We start from the raw sequence: 19,000 nt of genomic DNA, 5'->3' as shown, positions 1-19,000 counted from the left end.
CACTTCCTTCCTTCCTTCCTTCCTTCCTTCCTTCCTTCCTTCCTTCCTTCCTTCCTTTCCTTCCTTTCCTTCCATCCTTCCTTCCTTCCTTGATGCAACATTCTATCCACTGTACTTCCCAGTTAGTTGCCTTTTGGAAGTGCTGAAAGAATATCATTTGAAGGTAAGTAAAGTCAGAAAACTTGCATTTGAGCCTTGACACTTGCTTATTAGGTGTGTAACTATGTATAAATTACTTCATTTTTCTCAGCCTCAGTTTCCTCATTTACATAATGAGAAGAGTAATGCCTGTACTACCATTACAGGTTTATTTTATTTTATTTTATATTTTTGCCTTTTGGAGGGCAATTGGGGTTAAGCAACTTGCCCAAGGTTACATGGCTAGTTTTTTTGTGTGGGTAAGTGTCTGAGGTCGGAACTGAAGTCGGGTTCTTCTGACTCTGGGGCCGGCGCTTTACTCACTGTGCCACCTTGCCACCCTCTGCAGGTTTATTTTAAGGAAAGTGGGCTGTTAATAGTAAAATGCTACATAAGAATAAGGAATTATTATTCTTTCAGTTTATTATTTATTATTAACTAATTATCACAAGGACAACTAGGCAGCACAGTGGATAGAGTGCTAGGCCTAGGGTCAGGAAGACTCATTTTTGTGAGTTCAAATCTAGCCTTAGACACTTATCAGCTGTACGACCCTTGACAAGTCACTTAACCCTGTTTGCTTCAGTTTCCTGATTTGTCAAATTAGCTGGAAAAGGAAATGATCAAAATCCCAAATGGGGTCATAAAGAGTCAGTCACGAAGAAATGACTGAACAATAAAGTTTATCAAAGTGCACAAAATAGGTGCTTAATAAATGTTGATTGAATGGAACTGGTTTGATGATATCCTTTTCTTGTGGATATTCATTGATTGGACAATACGATGTTATAAAAAGAAAATGTCCAGCAACTGAAATGATCTCAGGTTTAATACTTTAAAAATTCTCATTGTCTGAACTTGCAGGTTGACAAGAGCAAGTATTTTAGAGTCAGGATTCTCTCATCTTTCTGACCCATACAGCTACTATAAAGTTACCAAAAAATTAATCTGCTTGGTTCTGGGCAGAGCTAGAGTTCAAACAATGATGTGAAAGATAAGCCTAACACTCAGAAAAGATTCAACTACAGGGCACCACATTTGTTAATAATTTGCATTGCCCAGGATAAGGTCAGAATGTTTTCTTCTTACTATCACTTGATTCAAATGTTTGTAAAGAAGAGAATATTAAACTGCTTGTGCCTGTCATTCATTCAATCATATTTAAATGCATCCTCCCCCATAACCCAATGACCTTGGATGACGAATCTAATTATTTTAAATAAAGTATTTCTAACTCCTGATTTTCTGTAATAATGAAAGCAAGAAAGATCACAGGAATTGAAATTCATAGATAATTGCTAAGATCGTGTTTTACTCAATGCTTACTTTTTTTTGTTTGTAATTTCCCCCCTACCAACACCTATTATGACAAATAGCAAAATTTTTAATCAGCTTTAGTTTAATCTCTTGGCCTAATTGACTGGTGGAGGAATTGATGAGGGAGATTGTTGAATCTATGCAGAAGCAGGAAGAATAAGAGGAAGGGAAGACCTTAGGCTCGAAGCAATCACTTAGTTAAACAAGGTTTAACTCAGAAGTTCAAAGGAATGGAAAATGAAACGTACTTTGGTGTTCAAATGCCACCAGCACATGAAAGTTTGGTAGCTTATCATGTTACCTTAACCTTATTGGATTAATCATACCAGATAGGTAACTAGCATTTTATTTTTATTTTTTTTATTTATCATTCATTCATTCTTTCATTTATTTATTGTGGCTAGAACTAGTAGAAATCTGTTGCTGCTTGGGAGAAAGGTGGAATAAGACTGGTAGACATTGCCTGAGGTGTCTGTTGGCCTCTTGCTAAACTCATTTGTTTCATAATTAGGAAGAATAAGTACTGTCAGAATCCTCTAAATTTTGGTGTCCTGTAGCAAAGTTCAATTTGTTCTGTCCTAGCTTGTCTCTGAACTAACCTTACTTGCATTCTCTCAACATGCATATTTTCCATTTTATTCCATTTGACACTTTAAACATATGAAATTCTTTCAGAAATCCTTTCACATTTATTTAGCACTTCCTGTCAAGTAGATAGTGCAAGAATCCCTATTTTATAAATAAAGAAACTGAAGCTTGATTAGGTACAGTGATTTGCCAAGGTAATAGAAATAGATGCTGGGGCTGGACCTTGATCTGAAATTTTGTGACTCCATGTCCAATGGCCTTTACATTCCATCTCATATATCTCCTTTGTTTTGTTGCCATTTGTAGCAGCAAGCACCCCAAGCCTCTTCAGGGTTTGCAGCTACCACAGGTTCTTGGATCTGCTTTGTTAAAGGAAAGCAACTCAAAATGGGTTAACAAGCTTACTTTAATCAATCAGACATATATCGTTTACCTTGTTCAGGGGAAAAAGGTCAGCACCCCGAACTTCAAAGCATACAGGCAGAATTATCAAGACAGAAACAGATCAAGTAGACAGATTTTCAAACTGTCCAACCATTACATCCATACCCAGTCAACATCTGGGTTTCCACATCTGGGTTTTTCAAAGCCGGGGGACTCTCAACAATGGCTTCCCAGAATTCAGATCAAATCACAGAACACTTCTCAAAGTGAGTCTCCCAAAACAAAGCTACACATCAGGGCTTATATATCCTTCTCCTGGCTCAGAGAATGTAACAACCTTGTTTACTCACTGGCCAATCAAGAAGTATCTACTGAAAAACAAGCCTCCCACCCCAGGCTTCAGGGGCACTTTAACCTAGGGGCAGGGAAGATCTTCCAAATTTGCATTCCCATTACATTCGGCCCCAAGATCTTTCATGCCCATAGCATAGACAATTTACTTTTGAATTAGCTCTGAACATTTCTTAGGTCACATTTTCAAAGTACAGAACTAAAGTTACCAAAGTGGCCACTGGGCCTTAAACAAACACAAAGTACATAGATAGCATTATCACTTCAGTTCAAAACAAGAGTTCAAATAAAGTTCTGGGGGGAGGGGAGTGTCCTTCCCCTCACACGGCTCCAGCCCCAGCTTCCAAGCACAGAGAGGGGGCTGGGCAACAAAACCAACAAGGTGGGGTCCCTGGGGGTCCAAGGTACTTCATCCCACCTACCATAGTCACAAGTCCATCCTCCCCCTGGGTCCCAAACTGTGGGATGCAGCCAGGAAACACACTCAGTGCCCCTGCTTTGCTGCTCAGTTCTTATCTTTTCCTGTGGCTGAATTCCAAACTCCTGGGCTCCTTCTTCTCCCGCAGGCGGCAGCCGCTCCTGGCTTCTGCCCAGGTCCCGATGCAGGCAGCTCACCATTCCTGCTCTCAGCTCAGCGAAGTCTGCATGCAGGCCATTCTTCTCTCCTGCTCCAGGGCTCCACAGAATCACAGCTACCACAACTGGGAAACAAACAATTATCCCAGCCCCCATACTTTCCTTTTACTCTGCAGATCCTGTTCGTGACGCCATTTTGTAGCAGCAAGCACCCCAAGGATTTGCAGCTACCACAGGTTCTTGGATCTGCTTTGTTAAAGGAAAGCAACTCAAAATGGGTTAACAAGCTTACTTTAATCAATCAGACATATGTCGTTTACCTTGTTCAGGGGAAAAAGGTCAGCACCCCAAACTTCAAAGCATACAGGCAGAATTATCAAGACAGAAACAGATCAAGTAGACAGATTTCCAAACTGTCCAACCATTACAATGTATATTCACAATGCCTATGGAGATTACAAATATGCTGATATAATTATCCATCACAAAATACATCATGCTTGCCATATGGGGGAATAAGCTGGAAAATTTATTAAGATACCAAAAGACTGAGTCCCAAAACCAGAAAGTGAAAGCCATCAGAGTAGTTATGACATTGGCACAGGTAGATAAAGTAGAAAGCGCCCACATTTTCAAGCCTTTAAAACAGAACAGGCTACCTCAGGCAAAGGTCCTTCTCTCCCCACTCACAGCAACCACCCAGCGTCTGGGAAGTGCGCTCCCAGCAGCTCCGGCCCCTGGCAGTCCTCAGCAGGAGTCCTTAGCAGAAATTCTGGCTAACTCAAAAAGGGCTTCGCGCTGTCGCTGCCTCTGCTGCTGCTGCCGCTGTCACCACCACCGCCAGCCACCGCAGGAACTCTAGTTTGGCTTCTGCTTCCTCTTGCTCTGCCCCTTCCTGCTATGTCAGCAAGTCCAACGGGGCATGGAAGATCTTTAAATCCCATAACCCTTACACCATTTTGGTACTGTAGGTTATTAAGGATAAGTAGTTAACACCATCCATTTTCATGCCAAATCACTCTCCATGGTAGACAAAATCAAAACCAGCAGAAGATGTTACTGGATGTGTAGGCTAGGAAATTTTAGTCATCATGGAGGTGGAGAGGCAGTGGTTTAACCAGACATTTGCAACTGGTAAAGTTACAATACAAATAGATCCTTTGCGGGGTATAAGAATTTCTCTTTCTAGGACACCAGAAAAGGAGCTGGGTAGGCCTGTCCCTGCCACTGCCCCAAGATGGAAACAAATAAAAAATTTTTTATTGATTCTATAAAAATTCAATGAAAATAACCATTAGGTGGTGAAGTGTGTAGAGTGCAGATCTTGGAATTCAGAGTACTTGATTTCAAATCTAGCCTCAGATACTGGCTGTGTGACTGGGCAAGTCACTTACCTTCTATCTGTTTCAGTTTCCCCATCTGTAAAAAGGAGATAATCATAGCACCTATCTCGAAGGGTTGTTGTGAAGATCAATTGAGATCATATTTGTAAAGTGTTAGCTACTAACCATAGCACTCTTGTTACAGCATTCCATCCCCAAATTCTGACATCACTTCTGGAATCTTATAGTTTATTCTTTCAATTCCTTCTAGAAAAAACAAAACTTGTATTTTACATAAAAAAAAAATCTTTAAATGATTTGTGTGATTGAAACATTTCCTAACATTGCACATACTTGAATTCCTGGTGCAAATCTTACTTAATCATAATGTTTTTTCTAAACTTAGAGGGAAGAGAAAGAGAAAGAGAAATTGTCAGGTTCAGAACAGAATTAATGAGATAGAATATAAAAGCACAATTGAAGGAATAAATAAAAGCAAGAGCTATTTTTAAAAAATTACAATAAAATCAATAAATAATTATCCCTCCAAAAAGAGACAGATAGGTAATTCAAGTAACTAAAATTAGAAATGAGAAAGTGAAGGCCACAACAAAGCCAAAATAAAATAATAAAATTATTCAGAAAATACTAAGCATTGTTTTATGATAATAAAATTGGGAATTGAAAAGAGTGGATGAGGCTTTATAAAAATACAAAATATCCAATGTGAGAAAACCAGAAATATATAATCTATACAGACCAATTTGAAGAGGAATCAGATAAGCTATTGAAAAAATGCTATGTAAAAAGTCACTGGAACCAGATGGATTCACAAGTGAAGTTTTCCAAACTTTCAAATAATAAGTAATCCATGTATTACGGAAGCTTTTTTACATAGAGAAGAAAATGGAATTTTATTTAATTGTTGCAAGTAGGCAGATATGAGTTTAAACCACACACTTGATAAACATGAGGTAGAAAAAAGCCAAACATCATTCATGGATAGCTATGCAAAAATTATATAAATTTCACCCGCTTCTAGACGTTTTCCAGAGAGTAAGCTCACTGCTGCTATCTCACTCAGCTTCTATCTCACTGGGAAACTTGCCTCAGACTCTGATGCCTTCTCAACCTGGAACAATCCACTTCCACGACAACCCCCTTTTCCACTGGTGAGTTACTTATAGGGCTTTCATTTTGGGAAGGGGCACAGGCTCTACTTCTGACTTTCTTGACCCCTGACACTATGGAGGTACTTTTCCTTCCTCTCTTCTCTCCCTGTTTCAGCTGCCTTATGTGTGTTGCCTTCCCAATTAGAATGTGAGTTCTTGAGGGTAGGGGCTATATTTTTGTTTGTATTTGTATCCCCAGTATTTAGTGCAGTGCCTGGAAAATATTAAACAGTTAATAAATGTTGCCTTGCCTTGTTGACATATAATAGTAAATAATATGGCAAAATATAAAAAAAAAACTCAATGTAATTGAGTTGGATTTACACCAGAAATTCCATGATGTTTCAATATTGGGAAAATTACTAGTAGAATAGATCAATTATGGGGGTAGAGTCAAGATGGCAGAGTAGAAACAGGACTTCCACATAGCTCCTACTTCCACCTCCTCCAATACATGTAAAAAATGACTCTAAACAAACTTTGGAGCTACAGAACCCACAAAATGACACAGAGAAGCTAACCTGCTGAAGACAGGCCAGCAGGCTGGCAGGAAGGGGCCAGCACAGCGCTCTGGGAGCTGAGCCCAGCCCTCATGAGCCAGAGGTTTTAGCCTCAGGGCAGCCACAACCAGCCACCGGCTGGAGGAACTTCAGATCACCAGTAACTGTAGTGGTTTCCAGAATTATCAACCCATAGATGCTAAGGACAAAGTGAGAGGTCAGTACAGTGTGGACTTTGGGATCCAGTAGTTCTGGAGTGTGGTCTGGCCTTTATCTTCTGGAGGAAGAAGCCGCTGAGGTGCAATGGCTGTGCAGCTGCCGCCACATGGCAGCGTCAGCTCCTGGCTTGCAGATTGTAGGGGGACCAAGCGACCAGTCTGAGGGGTAATTGCTCTTGCTTTAACCTGCTTGGATCTGGATTGTGGTCTAGGGTGGAGGTCCTGGGGTGGGTGACCAGCTTACCAGAATGTGTGGAGGCTTCAGAGAGGGCACCCAACTAATAGTGTCGGCAGCTGAGAAAACCCCAGCAATGGGACAAAGCTCCCCTGTCTGGTAGCAGAGTCCTACTGTGGCAAAAAAGCTCAAAAGTCAAGTAATTGAGTAGCAACATGAGCAGGCAAAGGAGGCGAAGCAAGTAGAGCAATCCAACTTTACACTCCTATTTTGGGGACAAAAAGGATAAAAGCATGGAACAGGAGAAGACAGCAAAGTCAGAACTCCTGCACCAAAAGCTTTAAGGAAAATATGAGCTGATTACAGGCTATAGAGGACCTTAAGAAGGATTTTGAAAACCAAATAAGAGTAGAGGAAAAATTGGGAAGAGAAATGAGAACGATGCAAGAAAATTAGGAAATGAGAGTCAACAACCTGACTGAAGAAAATAACACCTTAAAAAATAGACTAACTCAAATGACAAAAGAGGCTCAAAAAGCCAATGAGGAGAAGAATACCTTGAAAAGCCAAATTTGCCATATGGAAAAAGAAACTAAAAAGCTCACTGAAGAGAATCATTCCTTCAGAATTAAATTGGAGCAAATGGAAGCTAGTGACTTTATGAGAAATCAAGATACTATTAAACAGATCCAAACAAATGAAAAAATAGAGGGCTCTGCTTGCTTTGCCTCCTTTGCCTGCTCATGTTGCCACTCAATTACTTGACTTTTGTGCTTTTTGCCACAGTAGGACTCTGCTACCAGACAGGGGAGTTTTGTCCCAGTTGCTGGGGTTTTCTCAGCTGCCGATGCTATTAGTTGGGTGCCCTCTCTGAAGCCTCCACACATTCTGGCAAGCTGGTCATCCACCCCAGGACCTCCACCCTAGACCACAATCCAGATGCAAGCAGGTTAAAGCAAGAGCAATTACCCCTCAGATTGGTCGCTTGGTCCCCCTACAATCTGCAAGCCAAGAGCTGAAGCTGCCATGTGGTGGCAGATGCATGGCCACAGCACCTCAGTGGCTTCTCCCTCCAGGGGATAAAGGCCAGACCACACTCCAGAACTATTGAATCTCAAAGTTCACACTGCATTGACCTCTCACTTTGTCTTTAGCATCTATGGGTAGATAATTCTGGAAACCACCATAGCTGCTGGTGATCTGAAGTCCCTCCAGCCAATGGCTGGTTGTGGCAGCCCTGAGGCTAAAACCTCTGGCTCATCCAGGGCTGGGCTCAGCTTCCAGAGAGTTGTGCTGGCCTTTCCTGCTGGCCTGCTTGGCTGTCTTCTGCGGGAGGTTAGCTACTCTCTATCATTTTGTGGGTTCTGTAGCTCCAAAATTTGTCTAGTCATTTTTTTTACATGTATTGGAGGAGGTGGAAGTCCTGTTTCTACTCCGCTATTTTGACCCTGCCCCCCCCATATTGGAGGAATTGGAAGCTAATGACTTTATGAGAAACCAAGATACTATAAAACAGATCCAAACAAATGAAAAAATAGAAGGCAATGTGAAATATTTCATTGGAAAAACCACTGACCTGGAAAATAGATCCAGGAGAGATAATTTTAAAATTCTTGTTCTGCCTGAAAACCATGATCAAAAAAGAGTCTAGACACCATCTTTCAAAAAATTATCAAGCAAAATTGCCCTGATATTCTAGAACCAGAGGGCAAAATAGAAATTGAAAGAATTCAACAACAGCCTCTTGAAAAAGATCCCAAAAAGAAAAATCCTAGGAATATTATAGCCAAATTCCAGAACTCCCAGGTCAAGGAGAAAATACTGCAAGCAGTCAGGAAGAAACAATTTGAGTACTGTGGAAACACAATCAGGATAACACAAGACCTAGAAGCTTCTACATTAAGGGATCAATGGGCTTGGAATAAGATATTCTGGAGGTCAAAGGAGCTAGGACCAAAACCAAGAATTACCTACCCAGAAAAACTGAGTATAATACTACAGGGAAAAATATGGTCATTCAATGAAATAGAGGAATTTCAAGCATTCTTGATGAAAAAATCTGAGCTGAACAGAAAATTTGACTTTCAAATACAAGAAGCAAGAGAAGCATGAGAAGGTAAACAGGAAAAAAGATATAAGGAATTTATTAAAGTTGAACTATTTATATTCCTACATGGAAAAACGATAATTGTAATTCATAAGACTTTTCTCAGTATGAGGATAAATGAAGGGAATATGTGTATATATATATGTATACATACATATATATGTATGTATAGGAGGATGTATGTGTGTGTATTTAAATATATATGTGAGTGTGGGCATTTGTATGTTCATGTATACATAGACAGAGGGCACAGAATGAGTTGAATATGAAGGGATGATTTCTAAAAAATAAAATTAAGAGGTGAGAGAGGAATTTATTGGGAGAAGAAGAAAAGGAGCAATAGATTAGGGTAAATTATCTCATATAAAAGAGGCAAGAGAAAATGGTTACAATGGAGGGGAAGAACAGGAAAGTTAAAGGGAAAGGGACAACCTGATTCTCATTGAATTTGGCCTAAGAAAGGAATAACATACACGCTCAATTGGGTATCTTACCCTACGGGATAATAAGGGGGTAGGGGAAAGGAGAGGGGAGGATAGAAAGGAGGGCAGATTGGGGGAGAGAGTAGTTAGAGGCAAGTATTTTTGAAGGGGGATGTGGTAGAGGGAGAAGGTGGAGTGGGTGGGGGGTGTGATGGGATGGAGGGAAATATATTTGGTCTTTCACAATATAACTACTATGGAGGATATTTGGGTAACTACACATGTTCAATCTATATTGAATTGTTTGTCTTCCCAGTGGGGGTGGGTGAGGAGGGAAGAAGGGGAAAAAATCCGGAAAAAGTTTTAAAAAGAAATGTTTAAAAATTGTTGTTTTTTTTTTACGTGCAACTGGGAAATAGGCTATACAGGTACTGGGGTATAGAGACCCCTCTTGCCCTACTAGAAAGTTAGGAGGTGAAGGGGAGGATATAAGAGAACAGATCAGGGGAGGGGTATTCAGTAGGCTTGCTGTTTTGGGGTGGGGGGTAGGGGAAAGATGGGGAGAGAAAAAATTGTAGCTCAAACTCTTGTGGAGATGAATATTGAAAACTAAAAATAAGTAAATTAAAAAAAAATTTTAAAAAAGGTCAGTACAGTTTTTCCTGGACAAACCATGAGATTCAATAAAGATAGTCAACACTTTGAATATTTCATCTACATATGTGTAAGCTGCTTAGAGTTCACATAAAAGATCTTTTTGGATGAATACAAATAAAATGGCAAGTCCACTCATGCCTATAGATTCATCCATTCATATAACAAAAACACACTTCTGCAGAATATTAACTCAGCATTCATCATGTTTGTAGTGAAACCTTTAATTCACAGGTCATGGAAAACACAGGTCTGGAAAGGTCCATTGTACACTCTTGAGACAATAAGAATGAAAATTTCAAATAAGGTCTTAGTATTATTATTAAAATAGTTTTGACCTTGCAGATCCCACGAAAAGGTATTGGGAATCCCTAGGGGTCTAAGGACCAGACTTTGAGCACCATTTCTTGTAAGGGTTTATTCTTCCCAAGGGACTATTAAAGGATATACTCAAGCTAGAAGGATAGTAAATGATTGAGCCAACTACTCACACTCAGGGTTTCTTTATTCCAGCCCGGTGCTTTTACCATCATACCACTCAAATCTATTGCTACAGGTGACTGAGCAACAGATTTACTAAATTTCTTGACCTTGCCACAGGTAAAACTTATTTTTTCAGTGTTTTCTTTCAATGTTTCCCCACCTATCACCCACTTCCACTGAATGTGCTTCATTGTGTTTGCCTCAGGCACCAGAATATATAATGATATCTTGTTTGTACAACTTGTGAAAAAGTGATTGGTGAAAATGTACTGAACATTATCCAACTGGTATTTTCCATGTTCCTTGTGGATCAGCTAGGTGATATACTGGGTAGAGTGCTGGACATGAAGTAAGAAGACTTGAATTCAAATATGGCCTCACACATTTAAAAGTTATGTCATCCTACCTAGACAAATATGTTAAATTCTTTCTGCCTCAGTTTTATTATTTGTAAATTAGGGACAATAATATCACTTACATCCCAAGGTTGTTGTGAAGAAAATGAGATACTATTTAGAAAATGCTTTGAAAACTATAAAGCACTATATAAATAATAGCTATTATTATTTTTAGGACTTATATAAAAAAGGTGTGTGTGTGTGTGTGTGTGTCTGTCTGTCTGTCTGTCTGTATCTGCATCTGTGTCTGTGGAGTGTGTGTGTGTGTATGGTAAGAAGGGGATAGGGAATTCAGCTATTTTTAACAGTTAAGAAAAAAATAGTACCCAGAATTCAACAAATTTAAAACAGTTTTCTAAGTAGATGTCTTATATTGTATGAGCAAATTACAAATGCCTTGATATCTTAGTAAGTTTTAAAATAGGAATGGTCCTTGGTATAAAATTCACATATTTTTGACAGGAACTGCAACATTCTATAGCAACCGACTCTCCATGGGGTTGAAGAATTCTCTGAGATTATACAATCTATATGTACATGTATATACACATACACGTATATGTATACATTTATGATTAAGTCAGTATAAACATGAATATAAAATATAGTAATGTTTTCCTTGCTACTTGAGAAACAGCTTTCCTGGTGACATTGCAAGGTCTCCAGATTTCATAGTAGTTCCAGTCTGTGGTTGCCAGTAAATACTTTGGGGGGGGGGAGTTTTGCTAGAGGCAAAGAGAGAATGTTACATTCTTCACATTCCCCTTCTTTTTCCATTTGACTGCCAAAAAATGTCATTTAGTGATAGCACTAGATTTTTTCTTAAAATTTCCCCTTCATTTGAGTCATAACTAAATTAGGAAACATGCTAGTGAATGATTCTCTGCTTCACTCCTCAGAACAAGCTGCATCTTCTCAATTGGTCTTCTGTATAGTCAGAATCACAGAATGTCAGCGTTGGAGTGACCTCAGTGATCATCTGAGTGACCATCTCAGTCCATCCAATTTCTACCTGAATAAGAACATCCTTGACCTCATGCCCAACAAGCCATCATTCAGCTCTTGCTTAAAGACCTCCAGGGAAGGCCAACCCTCTGCCTCTCAAGGTAACCCATTCCTTCTGGGAACAAGAAAAACTAGTTCACTTTCTCTTCCACATGATAGCCCTTCAGATATTTACAGATAGCGATCAAGTGCCTTCAAGTTCTTGCTTTTTCAGGCTAAACACTCCCAATTCCTTCAACCAATTTCACATTCTGATTCACCATCCTGATTTTCCTCCTCTGTATGTTCTCCAGCATGTCCTTAAATTTTTACTCCCCCCCCAAAAAAAATTTAAGAAAAAGTTAAAATTCTAAAACTCAGCATACCCACGTGTGTGTGTGTGTATTATAAGCTTAATGTAATTTACACACACATGCCTAATTCTAAGCTGACAATTATTTTTTTTTGCAAAAGATGACATTATTTTGCAGAAGTTAGTACTCATTTGTGGTGAATAAAACACATCCATATTCAGTTAAATATAGATCTTTAGGATGACACTAATATCTAGTTCATAGGATCATAGGATTTAGCATTTCAAGGGAACCTTGAAGGCATCTAGAAGGTCAATATGTGCTGACATGGCCAGGAGATGATATGGACATGAGTTGTATGGAATATGAAGACATGGATGGTTTCAGATCTGTGCCATTACCGTTATCCCTTCCACATTGTGGGGGTTAGGAGCATGGTGACCCCATAATTTGGAAAATCTGCATGAATTTTTTTGGGCCTCCCCTTGTACCAGAGAAGAAGACTGGATTTTTTTCTTTTTCTTTTATTGGATATTTACAGTACCTTATTACAAAATTTGGGTTGATGTTATATAATATTATACATATATTTCATGCATTTCTAAGTTTCTAAACTTTTTCTGTGTCATCTGCTGACTTTCAAGTGTTGTCTGTGGCTTCTGCAAAACTCCTCCCCACCCCCAATTTCCATTTAATTTTTTATGCTGATCCATGATATAGCAAAACTATGATGGAGAAAGTTGTAATGTGGAAGGGATAACTGTAAAAACAAAGCACACAATAATGAGATCATGGTTCCAATGGAGTTTTAAAAAACCCCACAACAATTATTGTTTAGTCATGGCTGTCACATCCTATACTTTGATGACTGGTTTTTAAAAAATTAAGTAGAGTGCTTTGCTTTAATTTCTATCCACTTTCCTTTTTAAAAAAAATAATTTCATCATTATAAACCAGGTGTTTTTTAAAAAAACTTACATTTATTTATTTTTTGGGAAGGGGAGGCAATTGAGGTTAAGTGACTTGACCAGGGTCACATAACTAGTAAGTATCTGAGGTTGAATTTAAACTCAGGCCCTCCTGATGCCAAAGCAGTTTAATTCTAGTAAGGACCTCAGGGTCTGGTGCCTTATCCTGTCAGGTGATCTTCAGAATCGGTCCTAAGACAATTCAAATGGAAGTGATTCAGTATTCTGGCATGGTGCTGGTATATTGTCCAGGTTTCATAGGCATACAACAATGAGGTCAGCACAGTTGCTCTGTAGACCTTCAGTTTGGTAGTCAGTCTAATACTTTTCTTCCATAGTTTCCTTCGGAATTACCCAAACAATGAGCTAGCTCTGGCAATGTGTGTGTCAAAATCATTATCAATGTGTACATCCTTGAAAAATAAGTACACTACACTTGTCCACAGCATTGAAAACTTCTCCATTTGCTGTAACCAATGGTTCCACATATGGATGGTGTGGTGGTGGCTGATGGAGCACCTGTGTTTTCTTGGTGTTAATTGTTAGGCCAAAATTAGCACAAGCAGCAAAGAATTGATCTGTATTTTGTTGCATCTCAGCTTCAGAGGCTGCATTGAGTGCATAACCATATGCAAACAGACAGTAATGCACCAACACTCCCTCCACTGTGATCTTGGCTTGTAGCCTTTTCAAGTTGAAGGATTTACCATCAGTGTGATAGCTGACTTTGATGCTCGTTCTTATTGAAAGCATTTGACAACATGGCTGAAAATATTATACTAAAAATCATGGGAATAAGCACACAGTCTTGTTTTACTCCATTGGTGACTAGGAAAGCACAAGAGCATTGTCCATTATCCAGAATCTGGGCAAGCGTGCTGTCATGAAATTGATGTACAATGTTGATGAACTTCTCCAGGCAACCAAGTTTTGGCATAATTTTCCATAAGACCTCATGACTAACAGTATCAAAGGCCTTGGTCAGATTTACAAATGTTGTGTACAGACCTCTGTTCTGCTCCTGGCATTTCTCCTGGAGTTGTTGGGCAACAAACACCATATTGACTATTATTCAGCCCTTTCTGAAACCACACTGGCTCTCAGGTAGATGACCTTCATCTTCCAGGTGAAGGATCAGCCTATTAAGGAAGACTGGGAAGAATCTTGTCAACAATGACTAAAAGAGGGATCCCCCCCCACCCTGCGATTGTCACAATGGAGGCATCCTTCAACTCCTGGGGGATAATCTCCTCTTGCAATATATCCTGGAAAATTCCAGTCAGCTTTTATATGATCAATGAACCTGCTACCTTGTATATCTTAGCTGGAATAACATCAGCACCAGGTGCTTTGTTACATGTTGGGGTGTAGGGTGTGTTCAGGAAAGACTAGTACCTCTGGTGTGAAGGCTACCAAGTCCTTTTCAGGGCTCCTCATCCACCTTTGGTACTGACCTGTTTCACCCAACTCTCACCTGTGGCTCCAAGAAGCTGTAGCATGCACAGTGGCCTCACCCTGGTAAACCATTTTGGTAGATGGATTAAACCAGGTTCAGGGTAACTGAGGGGTCTCAAACCTGTTGGTGAGTTAGAGAGTGTCTACCTCAAGCATGTGAAGACTTCCCCTGCTGGAATGGGTAGAGGAGAACAATTTGTTCCAACAGTCATGAAGGTGGCTGAAGCAAGAGCTGTGGAATGCTTAGAGACTGGTTAGGCACTGAAGATGCCAAGGTCATCCACTGCATCTGGGGCCGTCAGTGATTGTCTTGATTCTGTCCTGTCATTGGACTGTGATGACTCTGGAGGATAGAGTGAGGCTGACGACTTCATATAACTCTGGCTCACTTAAATCCAATTTATGTGAATCAAAAGATAGCATCCTTACCGTTTTTACCATTTTAGCTATCTCACAGTCCTGTGGCGACAGGCAAGTGACGAAGCAGCAGGTGTGGATACACTGGGAGCTGTAGTCACAATCCTGCACACAGGCAGCCCAGGCCATAGGGTCCTCTTTTCACTGGAAGTTGCAGTGGGATGTGGCAGCTCCCTGGGTGTCTGAGCAGCCTGTTAAGGATCCCGCTGCTCACCTCCTGTTGTGAGGAGAGGACTAGAAAAGGTGCCCTATAAATTGTCAGCTTACCCAACCCTGGCCTGATTACTGCGGCAGGTGGAGAATCCCATTCTGAGGTTGAAACACAAAAAAATGTACAAAATCCTTTGCAGAGATGGTTTCATTCACCATCTACATCCCTAATGAAAGTGCTGAACACCATGCTCATTCTCATTAGTGCCTTGATTCCTCTTTCCTTCTCCTCTTCCTCCTTCCAATAATCAATACACATTTTCTAAAACCTCTCCCAGCAAAGTTGTGAGAGACAGCGAGAGGGAAACAATAACTGATTGCAGCACATTTTTAGAGGCTGCTGTGAAAGCTACTAGAGAAGCAGGGGCCTGAAGTATTAGGTGTACTGCCACTGTGTACTGGAATGACATGGAAAGCATATTACTTGGTTCTCTCCTCACCTGACTTTCTGGGTGAGTTTAAGGACCAGAAACATGTGAGAGTATAGAGATAAATGTAGGCAAAGCTGCCCTATGGAATAATGGACTAAAAGCTGTGGCCAAATATGGACAACTTATCTTGCATATCAAAAAATCAAATGTCAATGAATCTTTTGGTCTTTTCTAAAGGGGCTCCCATCCTTACTGTGATAAAGATATAGGCAGTGTCACAAAGAGTAAGAACAGAAGAAAAAAAACCAGACAAATAGGATAAAAGAACAAACAGTTAGTACCAGGAAAAGGTTAATAAGTAATTTTCTTCTATGGGAAAGGTGAAAAAATTTTTTAAATTAAGAACATCTTTTCACTTAGAGTGCATGAGTCTGTACTATACTGAGAAGAAAGTCAACTCTAAAGGGAAGAACTTGGTGCAATCAAGCATGGAAACTATGCCTAGGGCTGCAAAGGTAGACAACTGTTTGGGTTCAAGTATGCAAAAGTCCTTGACTTCACATAGCATTTTCTCTGTGTTCATGGCCATACCATATACTTCCCAATTTCAAAATTCTAAGCTCACTTACTTTGTGAAATCTCCTTCAAGTAACTCTACCTGCCTTTAGTTACTTCAGTCATGCCAAAATTTCTTTACATTCAGGTCATTATTTATACATGTGCCCTCTCTTCTCTACACCATCTTGAGTGCCTTGAGAGTAGGGACTATGTCTCATTACAATGTTTAATCTTCCTGTAGTGCCTTGTAAACAGTAGGTCTTCTGTAAATGCTTATTGATTGAATAGATGCATGTCCATCCATCTATTCATTCAACAAATATATCAGCTAATTCCTGAACTGAAATTTTTTAGTCACTGTTACTTCTACCTCTGCACCTTAACCAAATCTTAGGGATCTCTTGAAGATGCTATGTGCCTTGCAACATTCCACTTGAGGCAGCTCCCTGTATGTACTTTTCCACTTCACAAGATGAGGCAGTCTGCATATTTGATAGATATGAATATTCCCTGTTCCACATTGCTGTTACTGGACCATTTTCTACCATTACCCCTCAATGACATTTTGTCTTTTGAGTTCCATGCAATACTCATATTCTCCCCGACCCTATTCATGTTCAAGTCATCATCAGTTTCTAGATCACTCTCCTAGTATTTTAGACAACTTGTTCTGGGTCAGGTTTGACTTGGGACAGTCCGCTGGTTCAGAGTCAGGATCAAGGTAAAGTTAGACACAAATGAGTAATAAAATATTTAACAAAGAGGAGTCTTAATTATAAGAAGGATAAATAGGGATATAATATTAATTCATATAGAAGAGATTCTCCTCTGTCTTCCCATCTATCTCAGTGGCAAATCCAGTTGGAAAAGAACATTGATTCACACAGCCATAGGGATTTTTTTTAATTTAAAGCAATCAGGGTTAAGTAACTTGCTCAAGGTTACATGGCCAGTTATTTCTGGGTGTGTTACTAAGTATCTGAGCCCGGATTCGATTCCCAGGTCATCCCAACACTGGAGCCGGTGCTCTTACTTGCTGTGCTATGTGGCCTCCCCATAGCCATAGGAATTTTAAGGATGGGGGAGACTTGGATATCTTTAAACAGTACAGAAAGAATCAGGAAATGGGGAGATATTGAAGATTAGAGGTGGGGTTATGACTAAGGTTGTAATCTGGTGAAGAGGATGGGAGGGAATGGGATCAAGGGCAGATGTAGAGGATTGGTCTTAGTAGGGTGAAGTGCCACTTCACTGTCAAAGACTGAAGGAAAGGAGAGTGGGAAATAATTCCAAGGGATTTTGAGATGAAGAGGAGGAGGAGAGAACAAGCTTATGTCAGTAAAACAAGAGGTGAGGTCTTCATCTGAGAGAGAGAAAATACCATGAGGTAAGCCCTCAAACTTTTTGGGAGAGGTCAAGATAGTTATGGGCCAGGAAAGAGCTTATTTGGGATGTGGCCACCAAGACATCTGGTAGCCTCCTATTTTAATGAATCATTCCTATTAAACAGACATTAAGATCAATTGTTTCTAGATTGCTTAAGAATTGTCAAGTGCCATCAGTATCCTTTGAATTTAAGCACCCTGGATTTATGCCATGGTTACCCTGTTTTACTTGTTCTGTTGTACCTTTGTCTCTTCTGTTGACTCAGTTACCAAATCCTGTTGATTCCATCACTGCAACATATTCACTATTCCTATAGCAAATGTCCTGGTACAGGCTCTTGTTACTACCAGCTTGCACTAACAAAAAGCTCTCTAGGCTTGGAGGTAGCATAGATAGTGAATAAGAACACTGGTTCTGGAATCAGAGGACATTAATAATAGGTGATATAAATCATCCCACTGATCTCAGACACTTAGCTACCTAGTGACTTAGACACTTAGCTAGTGACCCTGGGCAAGTTATTTAACCTTTGCCTCAGTTGTAAGTTGGGAATAATAATAGCAATTACTTCCTAGGGTTGCTGTGAGGATAAAGAGACATAATATTTGAATAGTGCTTTGATGGGTCCCCTTTCCCTTTCTCTTTCCCTCTCCCTCTCCCCCTCCCTCCTCCTTCTCCTTCCCTCTCCCTCTCTCCCCCTCTGCCTCCCTCCTTCCCCATCCCCATCCTTTCTCCTTCCTCCCTTCCCCGGCCCAGACGATGCCATGGTGGAGATGGCTGAGGAGGCCACAGAGCCTGCTGAGGTGGACATCACGAGGCTGTGCCAGGACATGTTCTCCAAAATGGCCACATACCTGATAGGCGAGCTGACAGCCACCAGGGAAGATTATCAACTTCTGGAAAATACGAACAAACTGACTAGCTTGAAGTATCTAGAAATGAAAGATACTGCAGTAAACATAAGTAGAAACCTAAAGGACTTAAACCAGAAAGAGGCAGCCCTTCAGTCTTACCTGGATGAGATCACTTTAATTGAGGAGCAGGTGCAGCTCCTGAGCAGGCAGCTTACAAGTCAGATGCATATTCAAAGAAACTAGAAGCAAAGTACTAGAAGTTAGAGAGGCGATGAAAGAATTCTTTAGCACAAAGACTTTAACTACAAGAATGTTTTGTAAGAAATATGTGGGATGGAACTTAGCACTAGGCTTCAGTTCCGAAAAGGAAGAGGTGCTGCTAATCCAAGGAGAATCCCAGCCCCCACCTCTGGCTCCAGCCAGAGGCATCATCTGGTGGAGGAGATGTGTAATCGGCCACCCCCAGTGTTTTCCTCAACCTGTACCCCTGGAACCTCATCCTAGCATGTGCTTCCTTGTGTGCCCTGGACCAAGGCTCAGAAGTCAGGATCAACCCCATCTAGAAAAGATGGGTCTCCTCTCCCTTGCCCTCCTCCCCTAGCCCCCCCATAACCTGCTCAACTTAAATAATAAATGCCAATGTATGAGAAAAAATGCTTTGATATATTTTAAAACACC

This window comes from Petaurus breviceps, unplaced genomic scaffold, assembly GCF_028583685.1.
Source record: "Petaurus breviceps papuanus isolate PSGF00001 unplaced genomic scaffold, PetGlider_PUasm1.0 91133, whole genome shotgun sequence".
In the NCBI taxonomy this organism is placed as follows: domain Eukaryota; kingdom Metazoa; phylum Chordata; class Mammalia; order Diprotodontia; family Petauridae; genus Petaurus; species Petaurus breviceps.
The sequence above is the reverse complement of the archived record's forward strand: the minus strand, read 5'-3'. Positions refer to the sequence as shown.